Below are 9,898 nucleotides of genomic sequence, written 5' to 3'. Positions count from 1 at the left end.
GTACCAGTATTATGTGGCCAATAGTAGTTAACATATATAATATATAATCCGTCTCAATAGACAAAAATAAAAAATGTTCAGTCTCTATGGAATGGTAATGATCCCAGGATAGTTCTCTTTTTTCACAAAGGTAACTGTATGAAAGTTCCAAAAATACTCAGTCTTTATGGATAGTGGTACTCCAAATGCTGTATTCTTCAAAAGTGTCTGGTTATTTCACTTCTCACTGTAGTGGTTCCTTGCTATGGCTCTCCTTCCCTTCATATAGGTTCTCAGTCCCAATATATAGAAGATATAAAAGAAGGGATTCCAACATAGCATAAAACCATAAACATTCATTTAAAATAATACAGATAAAACAGACTGCTGACTGATAAGTACCTGCATTGGGAAAGGTAGTGCTCTATAGGGGGAGCCAAATACCCCTATATGTTCTACATTGTACATTTCTTAAAAGGTCTATAACGGTACGCAGCCATCTGTTATCTGTATTATTTTAAATAAATGTTTATGGTTTTATGCTATGTTGGAATCCCTTCTTTTATATCTTCTATATATTGGGACTGAGAAACTATATGAAGGGAAGGAGAGCCATAGCGAGGAACCACTACAGTGAGAAGTGAAATAACCAGACACTTTTGAAGAATACAGCATTTGGAGTACCACACATAGGCAAACGCAGGGGGGGTTTCTGTCTGCCTGGAAACCCCCTTCCCCAGCCCACACCATGACCACAATAGAAATAGTGATATAATAGATTGTTACTAGTGCTGCATGTTCTTCTCAGTATCACAAATGAAATAATTAGCACCACCTATGGATCTTTTAACATGTATCAGCCAGTAATAAATAACCTGTGCAGCAACTAGAAGATCTGGAAAACAAGCCCTGTTAGAGATGCACTGCTATAGAGCCCAATATGTACATATATGTCCAGGGCAGTGCTAGGTCCTTCTGCTGCTCCTACAGGATCCCAGACTTGCTCCAATAGTCTTGGATGGTGCCACATCTAAAATAAATACGTTCAGCCCAGGCAGGATGGCCCTACTGCTGCATACGGTATAATGGCTTACTGTGATCACTGGTCCTCTATATGCTGGAATTAATACACACAATACACTTTGTATGATGCTTATTAAAGCTGGTTATGTACTAATTCTGCCCTCTTCATTGACAGGCCGCACTCGTTCTAAACTTAATCATTTGGAAACTCCCCTCTGGAAATCCTGTGTTTGCCACTATCCATAAAGACTGAGTATTTTTGGAACTTTCATACAGTTACCTTTGTGAAAAAAGAGAACTATACTGGGATCATTACCATTCCATAGAGACTGAACATTTTTTATTTTTGGCTATTGAGACGGATTATATATTATATATGTTAACTACTATTGGCCACATAATACTGGTACAATCCCTGATACTTGGAGCGCTTGAGACTTTGTTTGTATTTTGTTATTTGTAAGTAATTCGTGAAGATTACCATTCTGTCTTGAGCTGCCCGGGGTGGCGTGGATCGCATTTGTTTTTTATCTGCTCTATTTATATATAAATGTTTAAATATAATAGCACATAAATATAAATGTGTACAGACTAATATAAAGCCTGTATACACATGTCAATCAATTTCGGCAGGTTTAAAAGGCTCTAGAGTGACTTGCGGTAACTGCAAACCAGGGACGGAAACTGGGCGGAGTTACACGATGCTGCAGGGACTTATGGGAAAATTTCCCTCTGCTCCTGCAGTTTTCGGTGAATTGAATATCATTTCTTCATATAACGCCATTCTGAGATGGTGTTATATAAATTAAGGATTTTTCGAGTAATTTAACGCTTTTTGCTTTGCTGAATAGCAAAAAGCGATAATGCACTGTAGGGATCAATGGCTGATCCCTACAGTGCGGTACTCTGCCAGATGGGAATTAATGGAAAGATAATTGCGTTATCTTCTCCATTATCCCATTGCTGAATAGGGGATTTACATAAGAAAAGTGGAAATTATGATTTTGTGTAAAAAAATCATTGCTGAATAGACCCCTCTGTCTTAGTTGGTACTCAGGGGTACTGAGTATCGACACATTTTTAAGCCAAAACAGAAAGTTATATTGGTATACGTTTAAGAAGCCGGAGGTCACTATGCCGACCACCGACATCTAGACTACAGAATCCCGGCGTGGGTTAACTAACCTACGCCGGGTGCCGAGCGCGGACAGCCGCGGGGGGGGGGGGGGGGAGGGTTAGGTTTATGGTTCCCGGGGGGACTTAGAGTTAGGCACCCCTCCCGGGAGGTTAAGGTTAGGCTAGGGGGAGGGAGGGTTAGGGTTAGGCACCCCCAGGGGAAGGTTAGGGTTAGGCACCCCCTCGGGGGACTTAGGTTTAGGCAGCGGGGAAAGGGGTGGGGTCAGGTTTAGGCACTTAGAGGGGATATTAGGGTTAGGCACGGGGGGAGGTTAGGGTTAGGCACCCTAAAGGAGGGTTAGGCTTAGGGGGTACAGTTAGGTTAGTTCATACTTACCTTTCAGATGATCAGAATTTCCTTCCACATTGGCTTGGCGCTGCCGGGATTTGCGGCCGGCGGTCTTTCATACCGAATGCGTTATGTTACTGTCCTCGCTGGTATGTTTACAAACTCCTGCTTGGGTCATATCACCAGACTCGTTAGTTAAAGCTACTTTATAGGACCGCAGGACAGCAAGCATGGGGGGAGTTTATGTAAGTACCCACTACCCATGGGTTAGGCAGGAGAGGGCCCGTGTGCAGGCTCCTTGTGGGACCCCTAATCTCCGGCAGCACAGTAGACTCGCCATGTTCCTGGAATCTACTGAGCATGCGCAGGTCTACAGGAACATGGCATCCGCGCAATTTTCCAGGTGACTTCTCGACTACCACATGCGTAACTCACCGTAAAAATGTCCGCTGCGCCTTTTCCCCAGTGATTTCTGGTGCCCTGCAACGCCAGCCGACGTGGGACACCGGGGAGTGGGGGGTAAGTATAATACATACTGTATGGGTGTACACCCTGCAACCATTAGATATGCCATTACCAGTACCAATCTTCATAGTAGCGATACCTTTATGTGTAGAATGAAAGCTCTGCTTAGGGTTATCTGTGTACTGGATCAGCAAGGATACGTGGCAGAGATAAAATAAATAAAACAATATAATTTTCCGGAATAAATAACATAAGTATTTTGTATACACTATACGGCTCCACTGTAAATAGTTTAGAATTAGAACATAAATACAGGGAAAGAGTGGAATCCAGGCATTCTATACAGTCTGGACTGGCTTTAATGAATGATGTACACAATATGGATTTTTTTATGTATACATTGTGGCAATGACTTCCTTGGTCCGCTGCTGACACGCACCCGCACAGTAATTATGTACATTGTTATCCCAAATGTATTTGTTTGTGCAGGGAGATCATTGATTTAGTAAATACGAAGATTGTTGTGTTCATTCCAAATGGCCAAATTATATTTGTTTAAGAGGAAATTATTCACTCAGCATTTTTGTTTGTCCCCTTTAAGATCAATGAAGCTGTGAGTCCTATTGTATGAGCCAACAGATAATACTGTAGCTTGTAATATCCTTTTAACGCTATCACTGCTGTCTTGGAACTCTGATGCGTCTATTCCCATATGTGATACAGTACAAGCTTTACCCCCTCCTCCCCCACACACCTCATCCCACTTTCAATTGATGCTGTTTGTTTATTATTATTTACCAGTCATTATATAACACACACATATTCCGCGGCGCTTTACAGAGAATATTTAGTCATTCACATCCATTAGAATCCAGTTAATCTGCTTTTGGTTTGTGGATTTGTGGGAGGAGACTGGAGCACCCATGCGGGTATGGTATAATAAGGTCGACAGTCAACAGGTGGACACCATATGGTCGACTTACAATAGGTTAATATGGACAAAAGGTCGACAGGTTCATATTGAAAACACAAAAATGGGCAACAGAAAAATGGTTGATGCATTTTTTTTTAATCTAATCCTAAACCTCCCCCTAGTGCCTAACCCTGACTCTCCCCCTTATGCCTAACCCTCTCCCCTGTGCCTAACCCTCACCCTAACCCTGAGGGTCCTTAAGGCACCAGTTCAGGCTTTAGAGATATCCATGGTTGAGCACAGGTGGCCAAATCAACTTAACTGAGGCACTAATTAAGTCACCTGTGGTCACGCATGGATATCCTTAAAACCTGGACTGTTAGGGTGCCTTGAGGACTGAGGCCCTGATTCAGAGCCGGACGCACTGACAGAGCGCTCGCTCTGAATCAGGGCCGTCCCTCCTACCTTTTGGAGCGGCCTCCTGGCCGCTCGCATAGCTGTGGGTGACCACCCACAGCTATAGCGAGTGGCCAAAATGATGGTCGCGATGATCAAGACCATCACGACCATCGGGCATGCGACGAGACCCTTGCGGTAGGGTCTCGCTGCCGCAAGCCCTGGAGTGCTTTTGGCTCTATCAGCCAAAAGCACTCTCACTGACATCACTAGTGATGTCAGTGGGGCCGGCCCCAGACGGTAGGCGTTCCCATGGGAACGCCTCCCTCTGGGCAGCCACGCCCACCAAAGGGGGCGTGCTGTCAATCACCATCGACAGCACGCCCCCTTTGGTGCGAGACCCATAACGACGGCTTGGCCATCGTCATTCGGGTCTCGCGCATGTGCACGATGGAGCCACCTCCGTCGTGCGCATTCGCACGACGGAGCCGTCTCCGTCGTGCGCATGCGCACTTGGGCAACATCGACCCGCTTGCGAGCGCTCAGCGCTCGCGAGCGGGTCTGAATCAGGCCCTGAGTTTGGCAACCTCTGCCCTAACCTTAAAAATGTTGAAAAAACTAAAAACAATAAAAATTATTGACCAATTTTATGTCCATTTGTGTGTGTCAACCTTTTGTCTCTGTCAACCTATCGCATGTCGACCTATTAATTGTCGATCTTTCATCCAGATACCGACCCATGCAAATACGGAGATAACATACAAACTCCACACAGATAGGGCATTGGTGAGGATTGAACCCAAGACCTCAGTGCTGTGCGGTAGCAATGCTAACCACTATGTCAAAACATTATTTTTTATGATAAAGCAATACAGTACCTGATGTTTTGTTAGAATTTCTGATTAATCAGCATGTACAGCAACATAGCAATGTTATGAAAAGTAGCACCAATTTGTGTTTCTCTGATGGGAATATCACCCCTTCCCCCAAAAAATAATCTATTACACAACGTGGGCTTTATGATTCTACAGGTTCTATTGTAATTCTACATTAAAATTTGTATATGAAGTCTATAGACCACCTGACCACACCTATTGTGTGGGACTAGAGAGCTTTAGTCATTGGGATAGGAACACGGAAGCTTTGGGGTCGATTCAGACCCGTTCACTATGATGCGATCACTTGTAGCTGGCCGATAATCGCTATCTGCGCACGCGTACGCGCATGCGTGAACCAATACGAGAGAACGTAATGCATTCGCTCGCTGCGCATAAACTGCCCAATAGAGTGAGTGACAGGAGAGGGGTGTTTGGTGGGTGGTGACAGGGGCTGATCACTGGAAACGGGGGAGTGGAGGTGCGAACGCAGGCATGCCTGAGTGTCACAACACCGTTTCAATGGCGTGCATAATTAAAAGGCAGCATCATAGTACACGTCACTTGGTGGGATTTCACTCTGAAGTGCTTGCGGCAGGTTATAGTCAACCAAAAGCGCTGCGTTCGCTGCCGATGTACCATTGCTTGCATACACTTCCTGGAGATGACGTGCGCTAGTGGGCGTCTTAAGACAGGCTGGTGGGTGTCTACATACACAAAGCGATCGGACGCCAAGACATAGTGGGTGTGCTTATGCCTTGCCGTGCGATCGCCTGCCATGCTGTCACTTAGCCGAATTTGCATACGCTGGGAGTAAGCGTACGCATCATAGCGAGCGGGTCTGAACGAGCTCCTTTGCTCCAAGTTCTGCAGGGTGAAGACCTTTCGTCTTTAGAGCCTCAGAACTTGATGGTGGCCTGGACTGTGCTACACAGACTATGGGATAGGCATACTCAGTTGAAACAACACATGGCAAAAACTTTCCATTGTTTAACTCCCCCTCCCCAAATTGTACTTCCAACATTTGCAATATCACAATAGTGTCGGAGAGCTCAACTTCAGCCAAGAGTTCACAATAGTTTTCTGTTCTGGAAGCACAAATCATTTTTTTTTTTGTGGTATATATTTAGTTCATAGTTTTAACCCCTAGAGGTAAGATACCTGCAAAAACAAAGATATCAGTGTTCATACAATATATTGTACTGTGATCAGAGGTGCAGTTGTTTAAATGACATTTGGGCATTTAGCCTCAGCTGATGTCCTTAGATGAACTGAGACTTGCACCAGGTTTGTTCAGAGCATAGAAATATACCTGCACTCACTTTCTGAAATGTAGATCGTTGCCTCTTACGTTGAAGCTGTCCAAGTTCTGGATCACGATGAGGATATTGGGCAAAATTTAGTAAGCGGCGGGTTCTAAACCCCGGCGGTTTGGTCGCAATTTGATAGCGGGTTCTAAACCCTGACGGTTTGGTGGAGGCAGTTTCTAAATGACACCAAAACCGCTGCCTAGGCATTTTAGCCCTAGCCCTGTTCTATTCTATTCTAAAATGTGTTTTGATGGCGGTTTTGGTCTTAGTAAATCTGCGGATAGCCAAAGCGCCACCAAACAGCCGGGGTTTAGACCCTGCCGCTTAGTAAATTTTGCTCATTGAATCAAAAGTCAGAAGCCCAAAGGGCCTTTATAATTTTCAGAGCAGTAATATAAAATATCGTCTGCTCAGGTTAACCTCATGGCCTTTCACAGGTGCATGAAAGGGAGGGGTTTATAATATAGCGTTAGGGACAACTATACAGAGACGCCATGACGCGGCATGGTGCTTTAACATATCTTTGCAAATATATGCAACAAAGATCTATGTATTTCTATCATGTAGTACTCTAATTATTGCTGGTGTTTTGTAGTGAGCTGGGAGAACATTTTTTCCCTTAGAATTTTCATTTTGTTTTCCCTGATTTGTTGGTCAAGATCATGTCCAATCAAAACCTGCGCCAGTCGGATATCAAGTAATTGGATAGATGGTGTTTGGAACCGTTGAAGCTCCGACAACCTTACCAGAGCTAGTTATTAGGAGTGCCAAATAAACAGATGCAGTGACCAGAACATGATCCCTTCCCCTGTGGCAGTTTCCACATTTTATATTCTTACATTATGGATATGGGTTTATTCTGCAATTCTTAACACTAATCAGCACCAAATACTATATAATATGAAATAAAATCAGTACTTTATGCCAATGGTTCTTAACCCTAACCTTAACATTTTCTCAACAGGTCATGCTTTGAGGATTTCTGTCTGTGGAAGCAGGTGGGATACCTACCCTGCAAAATAGATTAACTCATCTGTGCATGATTAAAGACATCCACAAAACATGACCTGTTGGTGATACTTGAGAACTGGAGTTTAGAATCCTGGCTTTATGCAGTTACAGCTAAAGCTGCATACACACACAACGATTTTTTGAACGATTATCGTTAAACAATATCGTTTAACGATAATCGTTTGAAAACAATCGTTCGCTTTCTGAGTCAAACGATGAACGATCATAATTCATGCACGTTCACGTTTGTAGTTTGTAGTTCAGTCAGACTTGTCAACTCAACGATTTTCAGGGAATATGCAAAAATCGTTTGTAGTTCAAAAAAATCGTTCATTACACTTTAGATAATCTGACAGAAAATCGTTTAGAAAATCGTTGTGTGTGTATGCAGCTTTAGGGTCTATTTCGGGAAGTCTCTTCCAGCTTTACACATGTGTGCAGACATTTTTATTAGCAATAGGTTGGATGGGGTCTGCTGGTGAACAGCAAATTTCAAATCATTCCACAGATTCAAGATAAGAATGGGGCCTGAGCTTTGACAGCTGGAATATGGCTTCTCCTAAGCCAGGAGTCTTCAACCCATGGCCCGCCGATGGTTACTGTAGTGCAGACCGCAGTAAGTGCAGTCTGCATTACACACAGAAACAAGCACACCGCCGCCGCCGGCAATGTGTTTGCTTTGGCAGCCAGCCAATGAGAGTCAGACAGACTCTCACTGGCTGCTGCGCCCACTGCAGGAGCCAGGCTGGAGCTCACTCGTTAGCTCCGCCTTCCGGCTCCCGCAGTGGATGATGGGAGAGACGTCATGACGTCTCTCCCATAATGCAGAGCGGTCTGGCCCGGGAGGACGGAGGAGCGGACAGCGGTGGGAGCCGGAGCCGGAGCAGGGATTCAGGTAAGTGTTTTATTTTTTTTCTGTATGTGTCTTTGTCTGCACTGCACTGGGGAGGACTACTACTGTGGGCACTACATAGGGGGGACCACTACTGGGGGAACTGCATAGGGGGGACCACTACTGGGGGCACTACATAGCGGGGACCACTACTGTGGGAACTGCATAGGGGGGGACCACTACAGTGGGCACTACATAGCGGGGACCACTACTGGGGGAACTGCATAGGGGGGACCACTACTGGGGGCACTACATAGCGGGGACCACTACTGGGGGCACTACATAGCGGGGACTACTACTGGGGGAACTGCATAGGGGGGGACCACTACTGTGGGCACTACATAGCGGGGACCACTACTGTGGGCACTACATAGGGGGGACCACTACTGCGGGAACTGCATAGGGGGGGACCACTACTGGGGGCACTGCATAAGGTGCACTACTGAGGGCACTGCAGAGGGGGGCAGTTAAGGGACATAATTAAAATTATGGAAGGGGGCAGTTGTGGGTCATAATTGTGTGAGGAGGGGGCACAGTCTAAATATTGCAGTATAGCTTAGTTGCCCTCGGCTTCGTCAAATTTTTTAATGTGGCCCACACTGCCTTAAAGGTTGAAGACCCCTGTCCTAAGCTCTAGTTCTCTTGCCCGCTACCACAGGACCTCTCTATGTCTGGCTACTTAGCATCCATTTTGCCTTCTGTTTTAAAAATGTTCCCAGTCTTTGAAGCAGTGAGATATCCACATATCACTATGCTCCTGCAGCAGTGCTTAACATTAGGGACAGTGGGTCTGATTTAGCAAGGAACGCATGGATTCAGACGCACGCACCCGGCAGCTGCAAGAATATGCTAATGAATGCATATGCACGGCAATCGCAGCACAAGATGCAGATGCCCAGCACTACATAATACGCCCCTTTACAGTCCGCTAACGTCCATACTGATGCGCAAGGCTGAGAAAACATCGGGAACATCGAGTAACATCGGAGCAGCACGCTGACTAAAGGTAGAGGGGCTCCAGGCTGCGTCCATCATCTCAGTGGCTAATTTATGCACGCCCCTGTAACGGGGCTGCAAACGCACTGGCCCGCCTGCGTTCGACCGACCACTACCCGTATCCACCCACAAACGGCACTTGCTGTCAATCACTTTTCCCTGGGTCTGCGTATTCACCGCGCCCGCTTTTGCGGATACAGAGAGCGGTTAGCGCACGCGCACTGCAACCCAGGCGCAGGCGCAGACTGCGAACATTGGCCGGTTGCGTGCGTCTGCATCCGTGTGTTCCTTGCTGAATCAGGCCCAGTGTTCTTGGGAAGATGCATTGTGTTAGGCTTGTGCCAAATATAGCATTTAGGTTTGATGCCAACAAATTTGATCTTGGCCTCATCAGACCATAGAACCTTCCTCCACAGTGTTCCTCCTTTATATAAAAGCCTCCTCACATGTTTCTTGGCAAACACTAGATAAGATGTCATGCCAGTTTTCTTCAACAATGGTTGTCTTGATGCCATCTTCCCATAAAGTACAGATTTGTGAAGTGCCCAGAGAATTTACGATGGGCACCCTAAT

Source organism: Taudactylus pleione, unplaced genomic scaffold, assembly GCF_031769625.1.
Source record: "Taudactylus pleione unplaced genomic scaffold, aTauple2 ptg000647l, whole genome shotgun sequence".
In the NCBI taxonomy this organism is placed as follows: domain Eukaryota; kingdom Metazoa; phylum Chordata; class Amphibia; order Anura; family Myobatrachidae; genus Taudactylus; species Taudactylus pleione.
Note: the sequence above shows the minus strand (reverse complement) of the source record.